The 21,714-nt window shown below is 40.0% G+C and overlaps 1 protein-coding gene across 3 annotated transcripts in view; it reads right to left on the reverse strand.

Moving 5' to 3' along the window:
• Positions 1–17,556, reverse strand: part of rhbdf1b (rhomboid 5 homolog 1b) — a 51,350-nt gene extending 33,794 nt beyond the window's left edge. For 2 of the 3 annotated variants that reach the window (XM_079658813.1, XM_079658811.1), the window contains exon 1: positions 17,279–17,556. The gene's annotated coding sequence lies outside the window, so the exon portion shown is untranslated. The remainder of the gene's footprint in view (positions 1–17,278) is intronic. The other variant, XM_079658812.1, reaches the window with a different exon arrangement.
• Between the last annotated feature and the right edge of the window lie 4,158 nt (positions 17,557–21,714).

Below are 21,714 nucleotides of genomic sequence, written 5' to 3' on the forward strand. Positions count from 1 at the left end.
CATAGCCCTTTTTGTCATCCTGATCTTTAGCTTCAGCAAAAGCCCCAAAAATAACCTTTAACAATAGAATAAAAAATACGTCGATGTTTCTAGAGATGCTTTGTTTACACCTTCTTATGATAATATTTAAATCATGTGAAAGCCTATTGTTAAACTCCTTCTCAAAGAGGCAATTTGGTATGCTGGACCAGGCAAAGAAAATGATATTCTTCTTCTAGTAAAGGCCTGTTGTTAAGATGAATAAGGGCCTTGTTTGGTAGTTTTATGCCTGCTTCTCTCCATCGTCTGACTACACACAAATGTATTTCCCCCATTCATTGTAATCTAATTTGAAAAATGTGTCTGCACTGCAGCTTGGTTTGAGAAAACATTGGTATTTCTCTTGTCGGGTTATAGCCAAAGGGAAGTCATTGAGCTGGAGGGGATGGACTATTACTGGATAATAGGACATCTGCACGAGGCTCTGGTGAGACGTGATGAGTGACCACCAACAGGAGCTCCTGTAGATGTCAGCTGGGAATCATTCATTCACTGCTGTGGTGAAATTAGAGAGACTCTCCTTTTATTTCCATAAATTATTATCTACTACATCATGCATTAGGCTGGAGATGAGAATAAAACTTCTGGCAAAAGTAGAGTCTGAGAAGATGGAAGATATTCAACACTGGCAGCTGAATGACTTCTTGACGGAACGGGCTGTGCTTTCACGTACACACACACACACACACACACACACACACACACACACACACACACACACACACACACACACACACACACACACACACACACACACACACACACACACACACACACACACACACACACACACACACACACACACACACACACACACACACACACACACACACACACACACACACACACACACACACACACACACACACACACACACACACACACACACACACACAGTTACATTACAAAAATAATCTTCCTTTGGATACTCTTACTTGTCGAAAACAATGAGTTTGGTGCCTATTTTGCACTAAATTGCTGGTGTTTCCAAACTGCCGTGTCTTTCTCACACCTACATTTCCCAGGAAGCTTTGCAGCAATGCTTCCGGAAAAGGTGTGAACGTGTGTCTCGCATTAGTGTAAGGTGGGTGTTTAGGCAAATGCTGTTCTTGTGTTTCAGTGCAGTTCTACAAAGTTTTTCAAACACATCATGGCTTGTCCTTTACATACTGATTTACTGAGGTTATTATTTTATAATATATCTGACAATGTGTATTTAAAAAGGGGTTAGATACTGGATCACTTTATTCTCAGAGTAGACAAAACAATAATGAGAGTAGTTATGAAGTAATAAAAGAAGTTTCAAAACAGAAGGACATTCTTATTTCAATGCTTAAGGTTAAAGCTACTATGGGAAGCATTTGAACATGTCCAACTTTAGCCAAAATAAAAAGGTACTTATTTAAATAATTGTATCTACAGTACATAAGCAGCGTTGGCTGGTCAATCAACCATTTAGCTAGAATATCTCCAGTCTCCACTATTAAATGGATTTACGCAAAACAATTTGGCACTGTCACTCATGTTCCCGCCAAGCGCCACAATGTGGGTAATTCTTAGCTTTCGGGGATGAATTATTTCCTCCAGCATTTAAAAGAGGCTTCCTCAAGCACCGTCATTACTGTCCAATTCTTAAGGGCATCACCAGATATCTGCAAAACTAATGACATTCCCATCAGTCTCAGCTGCACTGATGCTGCTTATCAAATGTTAGCATGCTCACCCACTAAACTAATAGACAAACATTGCAACTAAATTAAAAGAAAAAGCTTTTTTATCTTGACCCAACCGAACAAACCTTTTGAAGAGACCTTTTTAGCAAACATATGTTGATACGCTGTACATAAATATATAGATGTAGGAAGGGGGCACAAAAAAATGATTACACAAAGTTAACTTTCTTTTGCCTCCCGTTCTCCAGTGTCAGTGTGTGTTTTGGTGTCAGTGGTCACATGTGGAAGTCTTACGGTCAGTGAGAATAAACACACCCCTGCAAATAGAAACCTCAACCAGAACAATCCATAACCACATCCTTTGCTTATTCTGCGGTGGGGAAACTCAGGAGCAACGACTCAGATTATTCCCATGTCACCTGACAGCCTTTGCTTCAGCCTCACAGGTCAGGTTTTTCACAATAATCCATACTGCTAAAGAAGAGTCTCGGCGCGGTCCAAAATCCATCTTCTTTTTTCATCTTGTTCCCAACGATCAGCATTTTTTATTCCATGATTGTGATGTCTCTCTAGTTGGGTTTAAATGACAGGCAGATTAGGATCTGTAATCCCTGTGCAATAAACCAAATGACATCACTCCTGCTGTCAGGACACGGAGGATCATACCCTCCCCTGATTGGACAGGAATATTGCTGACATGGTGGCATTAGCAGGAAGTAATTCCTCTTCAAAGCAGTAAAGGTAAAAATCATCATAACACAGTCTTATTGGGAGTGAACTGCTTGGCTTTAACATCTCAAAATGCACTTTTTTATCCTACTAAAATTGAGCTTTATCAGTGAGTGATAGCTGTTACCTTTTTAAGAGTAGGAGGAAGGAAATGTGGATATTCTCTGCAGCCTTATTTGCCCGTAGGGGAGCAAAACAGCGGCGTAATCAGATCCTTTTTAGATGGGGTGACATTTCCCGACATGCCGGGGCATAATGAAACAAAGGCTTCCACTTGGCACCGAAGCAAGACTTGTCCCGACACTGCTCCCTGATCCAGACACTGTGGCATGGAGATTCACTGTGACTGCATGTCAATAAGCTTTAACACTCAATGGATGGATGAATGAATCCCTATGTTAAGCAGTCCAAAACCTAATCTCTACTCCGTTGTCATTCTCTAAACCCCCGTCCCCTACTTTGTTCTCTCCCTGTTCTTCTCTTGTTTTTGTTCCGTGCATACTGAGATTGATTTTTCTGGAAACACACACGACTTTAATTTACTCTTTCCTCCCCGCCTTTGAATGTACTGCCAGTATTATGGTTTGCTGATCTGAGTCTTTCTAGGGAAGTACAGAGTTCTTCATGGGTCCAATTTTGTAAACTGACACCAGCACAGGAACCGTTTCATTACCACCAATTATGTCCAAGTCAAATCCAGATTGGACCCTGTCAGACCAGTTAATAGAAGTACCACAACCCCACCAGTGAATAATCGTTTTTGGTCCTTGAATCATAAATCTAGCCAAAGAAAAGACTCTGTTCGGTTTTCGGTTGCAAATATAATCTGTACAATCAAAGGTCCTGGTGTCTAATTGTCCTTGAAAATACCGGCTGATTAAGAAGGTAAAAACTAGGGGTGCACCGAATGGGAAATTCTTGGCCGAAACCGATACCGAAAATAGGAAACAGTTGGCCGAAAACCGAATGCCGAAAGGCCGAAAATGATTAATAGAAATATATATATATAATGTATACATTTTTTACCAATGTTGTTCAGCTACCTGATTATGGAAAAAGACATGATTATGGCAAAACTTAAATTAAACAATAATCACTATTAAGGGTCCATAAAACATTTACTCAGCACTTTTGAATGCAGTACATTAATTCCAAGTCAAGTGCATTTTCTTTTCTCTGTAGGATAACTAGAACAAAGTGCATTCAGAACAAAGCCAAGGTGCTTTAAAACTGCATAAACATCTAGGCCAGTAGGCCTACAACAAACTAGTGTAAATAAAGACTGTAACAGCCAGGCCTTCAACAACAACAAAAGCACCTATAAGTTTGGTAACCTAACGTGTTGTTGTGATGACGTAATCAAAACGCGGCGACAAGCACGGCGCGCGACCATGCTCGCGGCTGGCTCACAGCCAACATGTCTGCCGCTTGGAGATATTTCTAAATATCAGAGAAAGAGGCGCGGATTGCGATTTGTAAAACGTGTTCAGCTGACCCTTTCGGCCAAAAGGGCCTTTTTAACCATTTTCGGCCGATAATTTTCGGTGGCCGAATATTCGGTGCATGCCTAGTAAAAACTGCACAATCATAAGATTCCTTCAGGAATATCGCCATTACATTTTGACTGCATTTTGCTAACTTTAACTCATGACAGATTTCTCCTTCAGAAGCTTTTTAGTTCAATCAAATCCTGATCAGCATAATAATGGCATCAAGAAACAGGGGTATCTTCTCTTGCACTTTACGTATCGATGCTCTTATTGTATTGCCATGCCATAAATACTGGGGTATTCCACTCTTACTTTTCTTGCTTTTTATGTATTTGTACTGCTACGTTTGTAATTTTCATTTTCTGAATGTTTTATGTGAGGGACGGAAAGTAGCTCAAAGCTAAATCCGGCATATTTACACTTGGCACATTTCATGTTTTAAGTGTCCATTAATGTCCCTGCCAAATAAACGGGAAAAAAGAACAACACCTACAAACGTTTCTATTGTTGAAAGACTTGGACCTACAGTATATGAGCCGGAATAACTGCTTCGACTTCACAGACTTTTTTTATCAAGGCAGATACTTCCTGAATTTCATGCATAAACAGATATTTATTATCATCGGGCGGGTAAATTGGGTGAAGAGCTTTTTTCTTTGCTATACAAGATGATGGTGCTTTAAAACTGACAATTACCGGAGCACTTCTGAGTTAATTGGTTTGGGACTGAGCAGCAGATTAATGCTCCGTCCAGGTACTTTTGAACTTTATCACACTGGCATTGCTCCGCTCTAATAGGCAGTATTTCCTGTCCAACAGCACAGCACCGCTGGGTCCATTTTAACTTTAAGGTTATTGCTGTTTTTTCTGGACAGTGCTTTCGGAGGTAGTGGTGATAGGAACTGACCTCCTGCAGCCTCAAGAAAATGGCTTTCTTCAAATGAAAGCTAAAGTTTTGAACTTTACATTGGTAGACATTTAGTCTGTTAAGCTTTGCACCAAATAATATGAAAGACAATGGATGTGATATTTGTAATGTAAGCTTTTTAGACATGGGATTTTCCTCTTCAAGTAAAATAAACAGATCCCTCAAATCCTGCATCAGGAGGATTCTAAAAAATTGTACAGTTGCATTTTTTTTATCCATCGTTCTGTTTGCTGTGATGTAACAAGATCACATAGATTAGAAGTGAGTTATTCCGTGTGCTTTTCCCCTCCAGCCCCCCCACCATAGGACGATGTACGCTCTCATCTGCACCAGATGTTACAGTCATAACACAGTTCAGGTCATCTAGTCCAATGTTTGTCCTGCTGTAGTACAAGTGTGAGTGTTTGTGTGTGTGTGTGTGTGTGTGTGTGTGTGTGTGTGTGTGTGTGTGTGTGTGTGTGTGTGTGTGTGTGTGTGTGTGTGTGTGTGTGTGTGTGTGATCTGCTGCTACACATACATACAAACATTAATAAATGATTGAACATCTGCCACAACAGGATGTCAGTTATGGAAATCATCATCTCAGAAAGGAAAATATTAAATGGCAATGACAGGAGTATCTCTTTCCTGGCCAATATTTAAATCACATTTGACTTTGTGACTTCCTCAGGCTTTCATGACGTCAAATCATTATTTAATTGAATATTATGGCCAACTGTTTCCTGTAATCTTACCAGGAAACTGAGGATGGGTTTGAAGAACAGTGTACAGGAATGATTGGAGCCGATCTTTGCTTTAAATTCCTATGTTCCTATATATGTTTATTTATTTTTTTAAATAGCTATCGACTTAATTTGACCCTACGCTGGTTGCAGATTCCTATTGCTAACATCCATGTGTATTTGAATGGGTTTGACAGACACACACTGGGGTCATAAGGACTTTAAGCCATCTGTCTAAAGACCGCTTTGATTGTCTTGTGGCGTCTGTCTTTCATCTTGTTACTGCAGATTACAAGAGTGAGCGATTCATTAGTCAATCAGCCGCTGTGCTGCTACGCCTCGACTCACTTCACTGTGCTGACAAGTGTACCACCCACCCACTTACTGTACAAAACCACAAACACAGGAAGCAGCCACTCAAAGCATACATAAATATGTAACACTTCTCTATCAAGAATGCAGAAATAAAATAAGTATAGCTTGGTAAAGTCATTGTCTTTCTTAAAATTAAAACCCTTCCTGTCCCAAAAGGTCTTTGAAGCATAGAGTGCCCTCCCCAGTGCCACTTGGTTTTCTCATTTACTTTACTAAGTCCTTTTTCCATCTGCCTTTCAATGCTTACACCATCTGCAACTGTGATAAACTCTCAAAAACGTCTAGTAGAAACCCAGTTCCCTCACCTGTCTCTGTGCAGCAATCTGTGCCATAAAACAGTAGCAATACAAATGCTATCTTCCAGGTGCCTTTTCACAGAACGGTTTAGCGATGTAACTATTGAAGCATTTTGAAAAACAACTAACAATAAGAAAATGCTGTCTGCTATTAGATGCTGCTATGCCCGGCATACTTGCCAACCTTTAGACCTCAGAAATCGGGAGCATTTCAAAATCTAAAATGGGGGGGGGGGGGCTCCTCTCGCCGGAGCTGTTAGATTAACATTAACATGCTTATTGTAGTTGTAAGTGCACTGCCTTGCAGGAAAGGAGTGAGCAGAGAGTGGAGTAGTTGTCGATTCTTGTTCTGTTTTCTGTGAATATCTGCCTCACCGTCTCAGACTTTGAGTTGTGCGCGCTACTAAAGAGACGTGTTACCATGGAAACCAAACAATGGTGTAGCTGTATTAAAGTCCGAGTGGAAACAGTCGTGTGTAAATCTGATTTTGTCAGAAATCGGGAGAAATGCGGGAGAAATATGAGCCCGGGAGGAAACCGGGAGAGGGCAATGAAATCAGGAGTCTCCCGCGAAAATCGGGATGGTTGACAAGTATGATGCCCGGATTGCTGTGTGTTGAAATATTTCAAGGTGCTTTCTTCTTTCATCTCGTATAGAAGTACAAGGATTAACATGTACAAAGATTAGCTTTATCAGATTCCTCATAGGCTGCAACCTGCGTTCACCCGGCCTCATTGTGCGGCTTCTCTGTAGGTAGGACATGCCTCACATTCCTGAGAAGTACCTTACATCCTGTTTCACTGTACTCACTTCTGCCTGCTGCAGCATGGTAGACATAAGGACCGTGATCATAAAGGTCAGGCTTAGTGTAGAACTGTGTAGTGCATGCACCTGTCTCAAACCTGCATTATTCCCCAAATAGATATTTATTGAATCCTAAGCACCATCTTTTCTAGGGGGGTGCATCAATATTTGTATATGGTTTATTTATCCTTACCATGTTGTTGACTTTATCTTATGAATGTTAGAGACCTGAGTCGTACGTACGTGGTTAAGGTTGTTCATTTGAGTAATGAATGATTAAAAGTACATTCATTATTTAACCTACGAGCAGCAACACACAAAATGTAAGCAAACTGTTTCATGTATGTATACATGTTTGCAAAAAGCTACATAAGAAAATCCAATGCATAATTCACTCAGGTCAAAACATAGCAGCATTCAAATGGTTGAATGTTAGCAACTGGAGGAGGGAAGTTTGATTACAAACAATACAGCTTTTTCATTTTCATCCTTTATCATTTCTAACTACCACAACAGAGCCGGCCAGCTAACCAATCAGAGCAGACTGGGCTCTGGTTTCAGACAGAGGGGGAAAAGAGGTGCTGCTGCACAGGCAGTATGAGAAAAATAAAGAGCTTTTTGAATATTAAAGCATGGAGACATGTCCCAATAGAGACACTACATACTGATATACACCTGAACATCAGCAGGAGAGGACTCTTTAAAGTAGAGACACTACATACTGATATACACCTGAACATCAGCAGGAGAGGACTCTTTCAAGTAGAGACACTACATACTGATATACACCCGAACATCAGCAGGAGAGGACTCTTTAAAGTAGAGACACTACATACTGATATACACCTGAACATCAGCAGGAGAGGACTCTTTAAAGTAGAGACACTACATACTGATATACACCTGAACATCAGCAGGAGAGGACTCTTTAAAGTAGAGACACTACATACTGATATACACCTGAACATCAGTAGGAGAGGACTCTTTAAAGTAGAGACACTACATACTGATATACACCTGAACATCAGCAGGAGAGGACTCTTTAAAGTAGAGACAGTACATACTGATATACACCTGAACATCGGCAGGAGAGGACTCTTTAAAGTAGAGACACTACATACTGATATACACCTGAACATCAGCAGGAGAGGACTCTTTAAAGTAGAGACGCTAAATACTTATATGAACCTAACAATGAGCAGAATCGAGCCCCTTTAAAAAGAAAGTTCCTTTTCTCCTCTGGTAGGATGTCTTTTGGCTTTAAAAAAATAAGCAAACAGCGTAGAGAAAAAGCTGCTTAACTATAGAGAGATAACGAGCAGACATACTCTCTGTGTCTGCCTCTGAGAGAAATCATCTCTCTCCTCCGCTGCTCAGCTGTGTCAGCAGCAGAGATTTAATTGACAACTTGAAACCGTTGCAAAAGCATAGAAAGTCAAAAATCCCTGACTTAACTTCCAACACTCCGGTTTTGCATAATCAGAAAGTCTCAGATCTTTTTTCACAGTGAGAGAGATGTCATTAAGAGATGATTAAAGGGTTGGCGCAGGCTAATGCTATCAAGTGTTTCTAGATTGACGTGTGGCCTGTGGGAAAGCAGCTTTTACATTTCTCAGTATTCAAACCACAAGTCACTTTCACACCCACACGATTCTTGCAAAGCAGTCTGCACGGGAAGACAGGAAGAAAAGAAAGTGATATGCTCCTTGCAGGGTTTGATATCTGATTAAACCTGCTGGCTTCTGTAAAGATCTAAACACATCAGGTGTTGACAATACACCGGGGACCTGGGTTGGTTGGATATGTTCTACCACAGTGTTTAAACGAAAGCAAAGCTGTGGTCAGCCACAAGCCTCTTGCTGCATGTTGTCTGCAGAAGACCTGGGATGCTTTGAGACAGAGGGCAGAGGAAACTACAGCAACAGATGGAGAGAGACGAGACAAAACAGAACAACTTTTATGACATGTTGGGAGAAGATGAAAGAAGCAAGAAAACCTAGAATAAACAGAATGACATTTTGGAAGGATGTACAAGAGACACATTTGATCTCAATCAAAAACATTTGTCTACCTTGTACATGCGTGTCTAAACAACACGTGACAACCATTTGCATAGTTTCACTGCGTGGGCTTGCTGCATGATTAAAAAATGTAGGTCTATGTGTGTGTACTTGTTTATTCTCAGCTCTATGCATGTGGCGAGTATGTGGATCAAACCGTCTGGTACACACACACCACACATCTGCATGACTTTAACCGTTTCTGTCTCAAGGGTATGTTTGGTTTGGTTGAAGCCTCCGTGCATGTAAACCTAAATTAGTCTGTGTATTATTAACCCAATGAGTGCTGATGGATCGTTCTGAGACACATGCTTACAGGGCAGATTTGTCGGGGAACAATGGGGTAGCAGAAATAAGCTGCCGTGATGTCACTTTACACAAAGTAATTTGACCCATTGTTCATGAAGCAAAGTTAATGTAGCAGCTTTTAGTTCTCTGGTCTGCCTCGAAAACATCCTTTCACTCATGAAATCAAATCTACAGTATTTCATAATGACAAAACTCGTGATTTGAAATACAAGGAAAACAGGCGAGTGAAGCTGCGAGGGTTCATATGAGGTGATTAACTCATTTTCAGGATTGACAGTGAGTATGCAGGGCAACAGAAATGACTTAATGGAAAAAAAGTCCCTAAAAGAAAGCCAGCACTGAAACGGCTCCAACAGCTCATGGCACATTCAGCTGCCAAAATGCCACTGAAAGGAGTAAAATAGCTTCTCAGCTTCTGTGCCAGGCATGAGACTTAACATTACATTACATGTTGGACACTTTTATCCAAAGCAACTTACATACTGTGGGCAATCCCCACAGGAGCAATTTGGGGTGAAGTGTCCACAACGACATGCTAACTGCAGTGGGGTTTGAACCTGTGACCCCGACGACAAGGCTCTATCCACTGCGCCACACGCCTCCCTCCCAAACGCCTTTAGAGACTGCAGGACGATGTGAAGAGAGGATGAGAAACAGGATGTCTGTGTGTACTTTTCACATCTCTTATCTCCGCACCCATTATCTTGCTGAATCAAAACACGAATAGCCACATCAAGCATGACAGCTACACGTATAGCTGTAAAAGAGTAAAAACAGGTTCATACATGCATGCTATTTTTACTTCACAGTAAAACCTCTTCTCCATTTTATCCTGTCCTAATACTCAAACTGGGTATGATACCAAATGAATCGGCTGTTTTAAAATGTCTATATATAGACATTTTAAAACAGCCGATTCATTTGGTATCATACACTACACTTATTCAATTACCAAATATACTGTAGGGTTTGTGCAGTGCGCTCTTTTATATATCAAAACCACCCAATGATATTCCCTGTTTGGAGAGCAGTGCAAAGCATCCACCTTTTTATAGTGTCTTAGTTGTTTGTGGCACTGGGAGATCTAGAATAGCTGGGTGTTCATTTTTCAACAGTTTCGGCACTGTTACGGGAGTGCTATTTGCACCACTTTAAAAATGTTCTTTAAAAAAAATATTTGTACATCTTGCTCTGTGTTTTCAAGTAGAGCTAATATTGAGATGTGTATATAAATATTGATGTTGAATTGAGGATTACTGTCACCTTCCTCATCCATGATTGGCATTATTATAATTTTTCTGAGTTGCTTTTATCTCCTGCTCAGTCTGTTTATTGATATGTTTTATAAAAAAAGAAATGCAGACAGACAAATAACTCTGATAGAGAACTTTGACACTGTTTACACAAGTAAAGTGAGGATTGGCTATCCACCTCAAGGTGTAATTGTTATCTGAGAATTTTCAATAAAAATATCTCAACTAGGTTTTGTCTCATGAGTGTCTTAATGGGGGAGAAAGTGAAAAATAATTATATTTGTACATTATTTATTTACCAATTAATTATATTAGTTGGAGTTGGACAAATGTAAATTCATTTAATTTACTTAACGTAATAATTTTATTTCAGCTTTATTTGATAAAAATTAGTTGGACTAACTCAATTCAATTTTATTAAATGGATGTTTTTAGTTTCAGTTGGGGCTACGAATATTTATTGGATGGAAATCCTGCCCACAATTGAATTGAGTTCATCCAATGAGTTATTTTTTTGAGTGTAGTTAGGTATTTACCTACTTCATGTTCTGGGAATATTGAGCGGCTATACAGTAGCTTGCTTGGCATGTTGTTCTTTAAGTATTATTACATTTCTTCCTATGTATTAGGGTAATTGAGGCCAAAGAGCCCTTAAGTTTTACATTTCCTGTAGGGATTTACAATGTGTATTATACATTATGGCTGCAAAGAGTCTCTTCTGTATAACATGGCCAATTTAAAGTGGACCTACCATGCTATATTTGAATGACATAGTGTAGGACCATACCTATATAAGGCATATTTATACTTTTTATTTTTCAAAATACCAAACAGATCATGCCTTTTAGCCATTCCTCATTTCGCTCAATTGAACACTGTCTTTGCATGGGCTGATTCTGTGAGAACAGCACCATCTACAGGCCTGGCATATGTACTACAGCGTTTCCAGCGCTTTCCAACGGCAATGTCCGTGGCTGTCTCCTCCTGATTGGTGGAGTTGGCCCAATAGCCGTAGCGCCACTTCTGTGACGTCATAGAAGTGTTCAAATCTGGATCAGTCTGTATCAGATCCGTTGCAGCCCCTTTTTAAGAGATTTGGGTATGGAGGAAAATAGAGAGGGTTGTGTTTTCTGACGCTTGGTGAGTTCCCTGGAACACCGGGGAAACATATTCATGTATAAAAGACGTACAAAAGTGCATTTTGCATGATAGGTCACCTTTAATATTTACACAGTATTACAGAGTTTGTATGCACTTCTACACGTGGGATGAAGCTCTCTGTGTACGACCGTCGAGATGGATTCTCTGCCAAGAACTAAAAACGTACCAAAACATTGACGAGGAACACTAAAAAAAGCCAAACTATTCAGCATTTTTGTGATAGAACACCACATCTGTGGAATTAGGATAATTGTATCCCCATGAGTCATGAGGAAACGATGTGCTGAATGCCGCCTCTGAAAGTCCACTCTGAAATACTCCTTATTAAAACATGAAGTGCCCTGAGCATCGTAGAAAAATCTCCCTCATTAATCCTATATTTTAGAAATCACACTCATATACTACTAATTTGCTAATGTCTTCCCGGGTAGATCATGGGTCAGAGAGTGTCCTCCCATCTCTCTCTCTTAGTCTATTACTCAATATTTAATAAAGCGGTAAAGCCAAAAACCCACAGTGTGTCTGAATACTTAATGTAATGGAATATAGACCTACATTTTCTTTTTCTGTATTCTTATTTATTTATTACACTTTTTTAATCTCTTGTCTTTCCTACCCTGTGTTTTTTTTTGTCTTATTGCTGATTCTGCTTTGACACCTTAAAGTCCCTTCATGGATTAACAAAGGTTTATTTAATCCTATTTAGTTTGGTCTTATCTTAATTGACTTTCTGTTCTGAGTTTGTATCTTCACGCTTGGTTGCACTTAATGTAAGACGCTTTGGATAAAAGTTTTACTATATAGTTTATGGGTCTTTGTCTTGTTGTGTCACCTCATCAAAATCGACTTTTTAAATCTGTCATTTAAGAACAAATGGCTTTTGATACATTACATAAAGAGACTTGAAATAGTAAAGGGCCTGCAGACATTGAGAGAGAGTCAAGAGTTGACAGACAGGACGAGAAACAAAGAGAGACTCAGCTGACCCTCATGAAGCTGCTTCGTGTGGTGACAGGAAGGTCACCGCCACAATAAGAGTCTACTCAAGTGTGGCCTCGCCTGCAGACATGAATGAAGCTCCTCAGCAGACATCCATCCCTCCTTCCTGCCACCCCTCGACACAGGCAGAAGAACTCCCGCTGAGAGCACCAATACAACAGCTTCCTCTGTTGGCTGGCCTTGTATGAAAACGTAATGGTAATTGCCCACAGATGCCACTTTAGGGTAAGATATAGGGGGGTGGGAGGAGAGAGGAAGGACTATTGAGAGGGGGAATATGGAGGCCGTTATTGTGGTTTTCAAAGAAACAGAGAAGAGTCATTCAGGATCTTCATGGAGAAGTCTGGAGTCCATCAGAAGGACTCTGGCAGAGGGACAGCTTTGTTATCAATCGGACATTGAAGACATTGGAGACGAGTGTGTTTCACATAATGGGCAGATTAAAATTCCTTTTTGATAGATAGCTTGCTATTCATCCAAACTCCTGTTAAAAGTTCAAGATGGGTTTCTGGAATTTCCCTCCTTATATTTCCAAACCGTAATCCTAACCCTAAACCTAAAAACCTAACAACCAAAGAGTTAAGTAAAAGATATCCAACAATAGTTAGATGGATTTGTTTATCCCTCAAAACTTGCTGACATCCCTACCTCTTACTGTTGCATCATTTCTGCTGGACAATATCGTTTTGAACAGCATTTCCTTTTAATGAATTTCTTTAGAAGCAGATTTATTTGGGTTTGATGGTGTATACTGCAGCAAAGGTGGAGAAAGCAAGCAAGCTCAATTCAGTCAGGATCAATTTGTTGGTGGTATTCTTTGTCACAGGATTTACTCTGCTTACAAATACCCTGAGGTAAACCTTGAAATGGTTAAATATGAATACACGGCAGGTAAACAAAGTGAACGTATGTACATGTGAGGCTTTTTGTCTCGTGTATACATGCTCCATGCTGGCTGCTGTGAAATATTTAACAGTTTCCATAAAATACCTTCAGTACGAGCTGACACATTGAGAAGCAGCTTTCCCTCTTAGTGAACGCTTCAAAGACGTTCCTGACAACTTCATCAAAATGTCAGAAAACCTGCAGCTTGAGCAGATGAAAGCCAAGCTTGCACTTATTAAAAAAGATTCATGAGATGGATGTTACAAAGTAGATGAATGACAATCTGCCCATTGTTCGTCACTGTTATTATACCCTCGATGAACCACTCGTGACCTGTCAGTGACCCATCTGTGCATATACTACATCCACTGTACATTCACTAATCCTCTATTTTAACCGTAGACAATCTGTTTGATGTACAGAGGTATTTGTGTCTGTATCTGGAAATGGACAATTGAACCACTGAACTACATCCATCAGATAGGACAGATTAAAAAGATACGACTGGGTGTTTATAAGAAGATAAGCACCACAGATGTACAGCTGAGCCAAAGAGAGATTACCAGAAAGAGTACAGATTGTGATCTCTGGAATATGGTGAAGTGTTATTATTTTGTTCTGTAGAGTAAAAGCGTGCAAGATTGTACAGGCTTGGTATTAACTTTTTTTGATTCAGCGTGATCATGTGTGAGTGAAAAGAAGAAATCATGACATGTGATCACACAGAACTTTTATTCTAATTAAAGATTCAATGAGTTAGTAAGAGATTCTTGCCAGCATCTGTTATCCATGACAGCTAATAGCCTCTCCTGACAGCTCCCCTTTACACCAATGCCTTCTGTTACACCCATCTAGAAGGCAGCAGGTATCTGATCCATCTGTGCTTTCTAATTGCCGTGCTGATGTCACTATCAAGCCACAATGACGCACAACAGATATGCTGGCTAGGTTCTGTGCAACAAGCACCAGATGGATGCAAAAATAACCACAGACACCTTATGTGCAGACTTGTCGGTGATGGATTATCCTGCATAATTCCGGTGCAGTGTAAAACAAGCACGTTGAAGAAACTGTTGACACAGTCCCAAGAGACAATTAAGACTTCTCCCTCCCCTAAACCCCAAAGGGCTGTCCATGAATGCACCATCTTCAAGTCCAGCTGTAGTACGCCTGGAGCTAAGCTAGCTGTTAGCTGAGAGTGTATTTTCACGTTTGGCTAAAGCTGCATGCAAACAACAAAGCTAAGAGGCAAAAGCTTTGAGGGTATAATAACTATATTCAACTTGTTAGGTTAGTGTGTTAACGCAATCATATTTGCTAATTAGCGAGGCTTATAATCATGCCTTCATTCTCTGAAAGCACCTGATGCAAATTGCAAGCTTTAAAGTTAAGTAAGATATTGAAAAAAGAGTCTCTCCTAACACAACATGGCATTTCAGGGCACAATCCTCCATATTCTGTTGTTCACTGTTTTTGTTCAGGTCTAAAGCACTCAACACATTTTTGACAGCATCCCAGATGTACTGTAAGAAGCACTTTGTGCAGTGGAATAAAACGTAAGAAAGATAAACAGCTTGTAGGCTCAGGATAAGATCTAGTCATGGGCAAACTGCCATGAAAAATGCTGGAGGGCTCCTGGAAAACCAAACCAGTTTTACATCCTGATTCTCCCGGGGAGCATTCCCAATAACATGAAGATGCACTTCCCAGAACAGCGGCCCAAATATAAACCTCCTATTGTCACTGCTGCTTTTCCATGCAACGTGTTTAAACATGCCTTACACTTCACTTCACACTCAGTACCAGTGTAAAGAGAAAACGAAATAGAAATCAAACGTGCAAAATGCCTCCTGGCTCACTGATTCCGAACGTATTCACACGTACGCTAAGAGTGACGGTTTACATGAGATGACACATGTAGCAGGATGCTGTCACCTTCCTGCTTGGCAGCTGTGTGTGTGTGTGTGTGTGTGTGTGTGTGTGTGTGTGTGTGTGTGTGTGTGTGTGTGTGTGTGTGTGTGTGTGTGTGTGTGTGTGTGTGTGTGTGTGGGTTCTATCTTTGTGGTAAGGCCATTTGAAGCTCTTTCAGTTCTAATTTTGAATGTCAAACCAGGAAATGTTTGATTGAAAAACGGTTATTTGAGTAGTTTTAGGTTAAAAATAAGGACACATAGAGGGCATAGTGTAATTTGATTTTGTACTCTTTTTTTAAACCATTTTCTCTTGTTTTCTTTGTAAGAACTCTGAACGGCTGTTCCAGGTGTGTGTGTGTGTGTGTGTGTGTGTGTGTGTGTGTGTGTGTGTGTGTGTGTGTGTGTGTGTGTGTGTGTGTGTGTGTGTGTGTGTGTGTGTGTGTGTGTGTGTGTGTGTGTATGTGTATGTGTATGTGTATGTTTCTGCCATCTGGCCCAAGATCTGCTTCCTATCGTCTTTCTAAACAGGAAGCCCAAACAAGTCCTTGATGACACGGGTCAGTAGTTAAATTGCCTCAATGGGATTTCTGCGCAGCCAGCAACCGAAAACTGCCCTTTCATCTCAACAGCACTCACAAATCAATGTGTCTTTCTTATAACCTTTGTTGGTGTGTGTGTGTCTTTGTTGGTGTGTGTGTGTGTGTGTGTGTGTGTGTGTGTGTGTGTGTGTGTGTGTGTGTGTGTGTGTGTGTGTGTGTGTGTGTGTGTGTGTGTGTGTGTGTGTGTGTGTGCATTATGTACCGTATGAACATGCAACTATGACTTCCTTTTTCGAGTATAGAGGGGAATTTTGCTTCTGTGTTACAAGGTATTCAATGCCTCTTTTCTCACACACCTCATTGAAAAAGTTCCCCATGGCTTGGCCTTCCAGCCATAGTAATGCACGGCATCAATAACACAAAGTGAATCATGGGATGGAGAAATTCAATCATTTCATATCATATCATCAAAGTGTAGGCTACTTGCCATAAAACCCTATGCAGACTAGATTCAACTATTGTAATTGCACAGAGAACAGGGACAGGGAAATGCAGTTAGCATCTAATCAGAAGTGCAAGAAAAGCAGTAACGCCTAGGTATAAGTATATAAATATGACTAATTGTATACAGTAGACTATGAACAGTATTCATCGGTATAAAGACAGTGAACAATAGTATAAATATGACTGTTCCCTAATTTCCTATTGTGCCATGACATATAGCCAGAGGCTTCACAAGTCTCAATGACGTTTTAATTTGAAAAGCCAGTCCAGATGTGTAATACTCTCAAAGACTTCAACACACTGCACGGACTGCAATATATTATATTATAAAGTGGAGGGCTGTGCAGATTTTTCGAGAGATAGGGATACATAGCCTACAAATATATATATGAGTCTCCACACTTAAAGACACCTATGGGTCCCCTTTGAGCCTCAGGAGACCCCACCCAGAGCCCCATGTGCTGCAGCAGCAAACCTGCATACCTGCACCGAGATCCAGAGGCTGACAGCTCGGTGCAAACAGCTCGTGAGCACCGAGCTGTCAGCCGGTGTGAGGAGCGACACAGCCCGGTATGAAACACAGTGTTTCCCCGCTTACCTTCCAAATGAGTCCGGTTCCCGCAGCACAGCAGCAGTAACCTCTCCCCCGGTGAAGCGCTACCACCGGTCGGTCACTTCATAAGTTATCCCCGCCTACCACACATCACGATTGAAGAATAGTTTCACTATCAAGCGTGAGCTCCAGGTGCTTACAATTAGAAAATATGAGCCGGATGAAACAAAAGTTGTGTCTGAAGCATGCGGTGTTCTCTGCAGCTGTGTGCCCGCCTCACCGGCTCCGAGTCTCGGTGTGACTGTAGTAATATCCCCGGTCCTCCACCCACGCCGCTGCTGCTGCCGCCTGATGACAGCTCTCAGCCGGGACACCCCGCGCCGCCTACCGGTGATACCAAGGATCTGCAGGAATCTTGTCCATTATTACAAAATAAATGTAACATGTTCCTAAACTTAACGGAAGATGATTGGGTGAACATTTTTGGACATCTGACCAAAAGTGTTATTTTTTAATATGTTCTGAGTTTAAATTCAGAATTTTGAGAACAAGTCACTACAGTGTTACCTGTGTTATCCACCTGTGAAGTAATTGTTTGGTTTATTATTATAAACTACACTTTTTGAACTACATGTATCTGAGGCCCATTGGTAAATAGCTGGGAGTGCAAGATCTCAAAAAGGTATACGTTCAATGAGACAGCGCTTTGTGACACATCAGTGGATTTGGTACTTTTGACATTACATATATATATATTTTAATGTTTCTGATCTAGTATTTCTTCAAACTACTATCTCGCTGTCTTTTGGCAACATACATTGTAATGAAGTAGGCACTGTAGTAGTGTTAATTTTGTTGACTAAAACTATGACAAAATATGTTCGTCAAGGACCTTTTTTTCCATGACTAGGATGTGTCATAGAGTGCTGACTCAATGTATTTGGACCTTTCTTTGATCTTGCGCTTGCAGTTTTGGTGAGTACTGTAGCTCTTAGGGTAGTTATGTAAATTTCATCCAGTAATGGAGAGATAATCTCTGTATCAAAGAGGCACTGCTGGGAATTGAACCCAGGATCTCCTGTTTAGGGATTTCATAATAATACTTCCTTTCTTTTTAAATTTCATTGTTTCCCTTTATTTCTGAAGGCTGTAAAACATTTTATCCATAAGGTCCCCAAATAACAACATGTTTAGCTGTAATGTTGTATCCTGTTTGTCACGGTTAGATTGGTAATGCCCTAATATAGTTTACGCCAAACTAAACCAAACCCTTATTTCAGAGGTGGATAACACACCTGATTCAAGAGATAGTTTCCTTAACACTGCTGGGATTTGGACCCAGGATCTCCTGTTTACAAGCAGGCACTTTTACCGCTAAGCTACTTCACCAAAATCTATATTGCAAAAAGACAGCGAGATAGCAGATTGAAACAATGCTAGATCAAAAACATTCAGCTTTGCAACAGTTTTTATGTTAAAAGGAAATTGATTTGACTCGTTTTTTAAATCCTATACATCCTCACAATGAGTTTTGATGAGTTACTCTGAATACAAACGTAACTTTGTTTGAAAGAAAAATGAAGAGGCCACTTTTATCTGCTCCTTGTTGGATGTGATTGGGTGGACTGTGGTGGGATGTGGGACTAATTTGTTTTGGGTATTTTTGTAAATGTAATCAAGTACTGTAGAGATAATCTCTGCAACAAAGAGGCGCTGCTGGGAATTGAACTCAGGATCTCCTGTTTACTACACAGGCGCTTCGACCGCTTTTATTATTTTTATTTTTTATCTTTTATTATCAAAAATAGACATTTAACAGTTCATCACAATTACATAAAGCATTTACAACATATAACAAATACACACATTTAAATCATAACAGCTTCATAATTTGTTTGAAACCATGGAAAAGCACACAAAACATAAAACAAGGATAAATATAGCAAACTACTATACATAACACAAAATAACTCAGGCATATTAAATTAAAAAAAATTGAAACAAATAACAAACGCAAAAAATAAAAAAAACACTCCTCCACCAAAACCTAAATTGATGTAAACCTATAAACAAGAAAAACAAACCAAACTCAAACAAATCAAATTGAATCAATCAAAACAAAACTGAAAAATAGTGTCTCTTATGTCATTTTTCAAAGTTGAAGCACAGAGCCCCGTCCTCATCCAGCTCAATTAATGTGGTGCCAGTTACGAAGTCCTCGCAAAGTATGTCCTTTTTTTTCAGTATGTACCACATACCAAACATTTACGATTGAATGTAATTGAATATGGTAACGATGATAGGTTTATCCAGCGCATCAATATGGCGCTGGGTTTATCTAAATAGAACCTTTCTGCAACAAAGAGGCGCTGCTGGGAGTTGAACCCAGGATCTCCTGTTTACTAGACAGGCGCTTTACCGTTAAGCCACAGCACCACGACAACGGCCGTCGTTCGTCTAAGTTAGGCTATTGAGTAGTAGTGTTAATTTCGTTGACTAACATTTTTTTTCAGGCTGTAAAAATGCCATCAATAGCCAACACTCTTGAATTTTCTAAACGTATGTATCTGTTATTATAACCAAACCCTATATTCTCTAGTAGAGTCTTTATTTCAGGTTTTTGTGTGAAAGTGAAAACGGTTTATTCTTTTGTTTTTAGGAACACCCAATCTCTATAAATTATGATTCTCTCAATTGCAGTTCCTTATATAGATATTTACCAGTGGGCATCAGATACATCTAGTTTAAAAAAAATCTAACTTATAAACACAAACTAAGGTGGATAACAGTCAATTTTAGACCATAAGCTTAGTAGTTTTCAAGTACAAACTATACCAAACATTTTCGATTGAATGTAGGCTAATTGATCATGGAAACGATGAGAGCTTTATTATATTTATCGGCAACAAAGAGGCGCTGCTGGGAGTTGAACCCAGGATCTCCTGTTTACTAGACAGGCGCTTTACCGTTAAGCCACAGCACCGTGACACCGACCGATGTTCTTCTCAGATAGTATACTGACTAGTAGTGTTCATATCGTTGACTAAAACTATGTTGGTCAACGACTTAATTTACCATGACAAAATAGAAACTCTCTCCAACAAAGAGGCGCTGCTGGGAGTTGAACCCAGGATCTCCTGTTTACTAGACAGGCGCTTTACCGTTAAGCCACAGCACCATGTCTCACTTTTGCCCTCTCAGTTACGTTAATCCCTGCACTTGTTAATATCGTTGACTAAAACTATGACGAAATATGTTGGTCAACGACTTCTTTTTCCATGACTGAGACGATGACGAGACGGCACCGACGTCAGTAAACAATATCTGTAACGAAATCAACATGCAATATCGTTGACGAAAAATGACGAGACGAAAATGTAGTTTACTAGATAAAAACGTTGCCAGAATCTCTCTTTATTTTCCTTGAAGAAAAAGGAGGAGACGAAATATTATCAAAGATAATATCTCTGATAATCAGTTTTTCTCCCAGCAGTTACATTTCCGGTGCTGCGGTTGGACAGCAGCTGTGTCTCTGTTCTGCGCGCGGCGGTATACATTTGAATTACACCGGGCCAGCGGCACACTGAACTGTCAGGAAGACTAGGATCTAACTAACCTTATTTAAAATAAAATAAAATGGCAATAACAGGACTTTTATTAAAACCAAACCCTCTCCTATGCTCTAGTCTTTCTTTCAGGTTTTTCTTTGTCAGTAGAAAGTGAAAACGGTTGCTTTTAGGAACACCCAAACTCTATAAATATATAAAAGGATTTTCTAAATTACCGTTCCTTATAAAGACATTTACCAGTGGGCATCAGACAAATCTAGATGAAACAATCTAGTTTATACACCTAAACTAACCCAAACCATTACTTCAGAGGTGAATAACAGAAAACTTTAAACTATAACGTCGTTTTTAAAGTCGTTTTAAAGTACAAACCATACCAAACATTTACTATCGAATGTAATTGAACGTGGTAACAACGATGAGAGCTTTATCTAAATATATTTTGTTGCTCTCTGCAACAAAAGGCACTGCTGGGAGTTGAACCCAGGATCTCCTGTTTACTAGACAGGCGCTTTACCGCTAAGCCACAGCACCCGCCCACGAATTTCCTTACGTTTGAGTTTATATAGTCAGTAGTTTCCATTCATTCTTCACAGGCGCTTTACTGCTAAATTACAGCGTCCGTTTTTCCATCCACTACTTTTTAACTTCCATTGTGTGATTGTGCATTCATAAAGTACCAAACCGAAAATATTTTTAGCTGTAATCTTGCATCCTGTTTGTCTGTTTGTCACGGTCAGGTCAGAGCCGTTTTGAGAGTTGCGAAAGCGGAAATCCAAAATGCTTGATAGTCACGTGGTTCTCGTAGACTCAGATAGTTCCCGGAAGTTCGTGGCGGGCCATCTGAATGCGTTAATAACAGAAGATAGAACTGGGATTTTTGGTAATTAGTAGTCAATAAAGGGTTTGATT

This window comes from Notothenia rossii, assembly GCF_949606895.1.
Source record: "Notothenia rossii genome assembly, chromosome: 11".
In the NCBI taxonomy this organism is placed as follows: domain Eukaryota; kingdom Metazoa; phylum Chordata; class Actinopteri; order Perciformes; family Nototheniidae; genus Notothenia; species Notothenia rossii.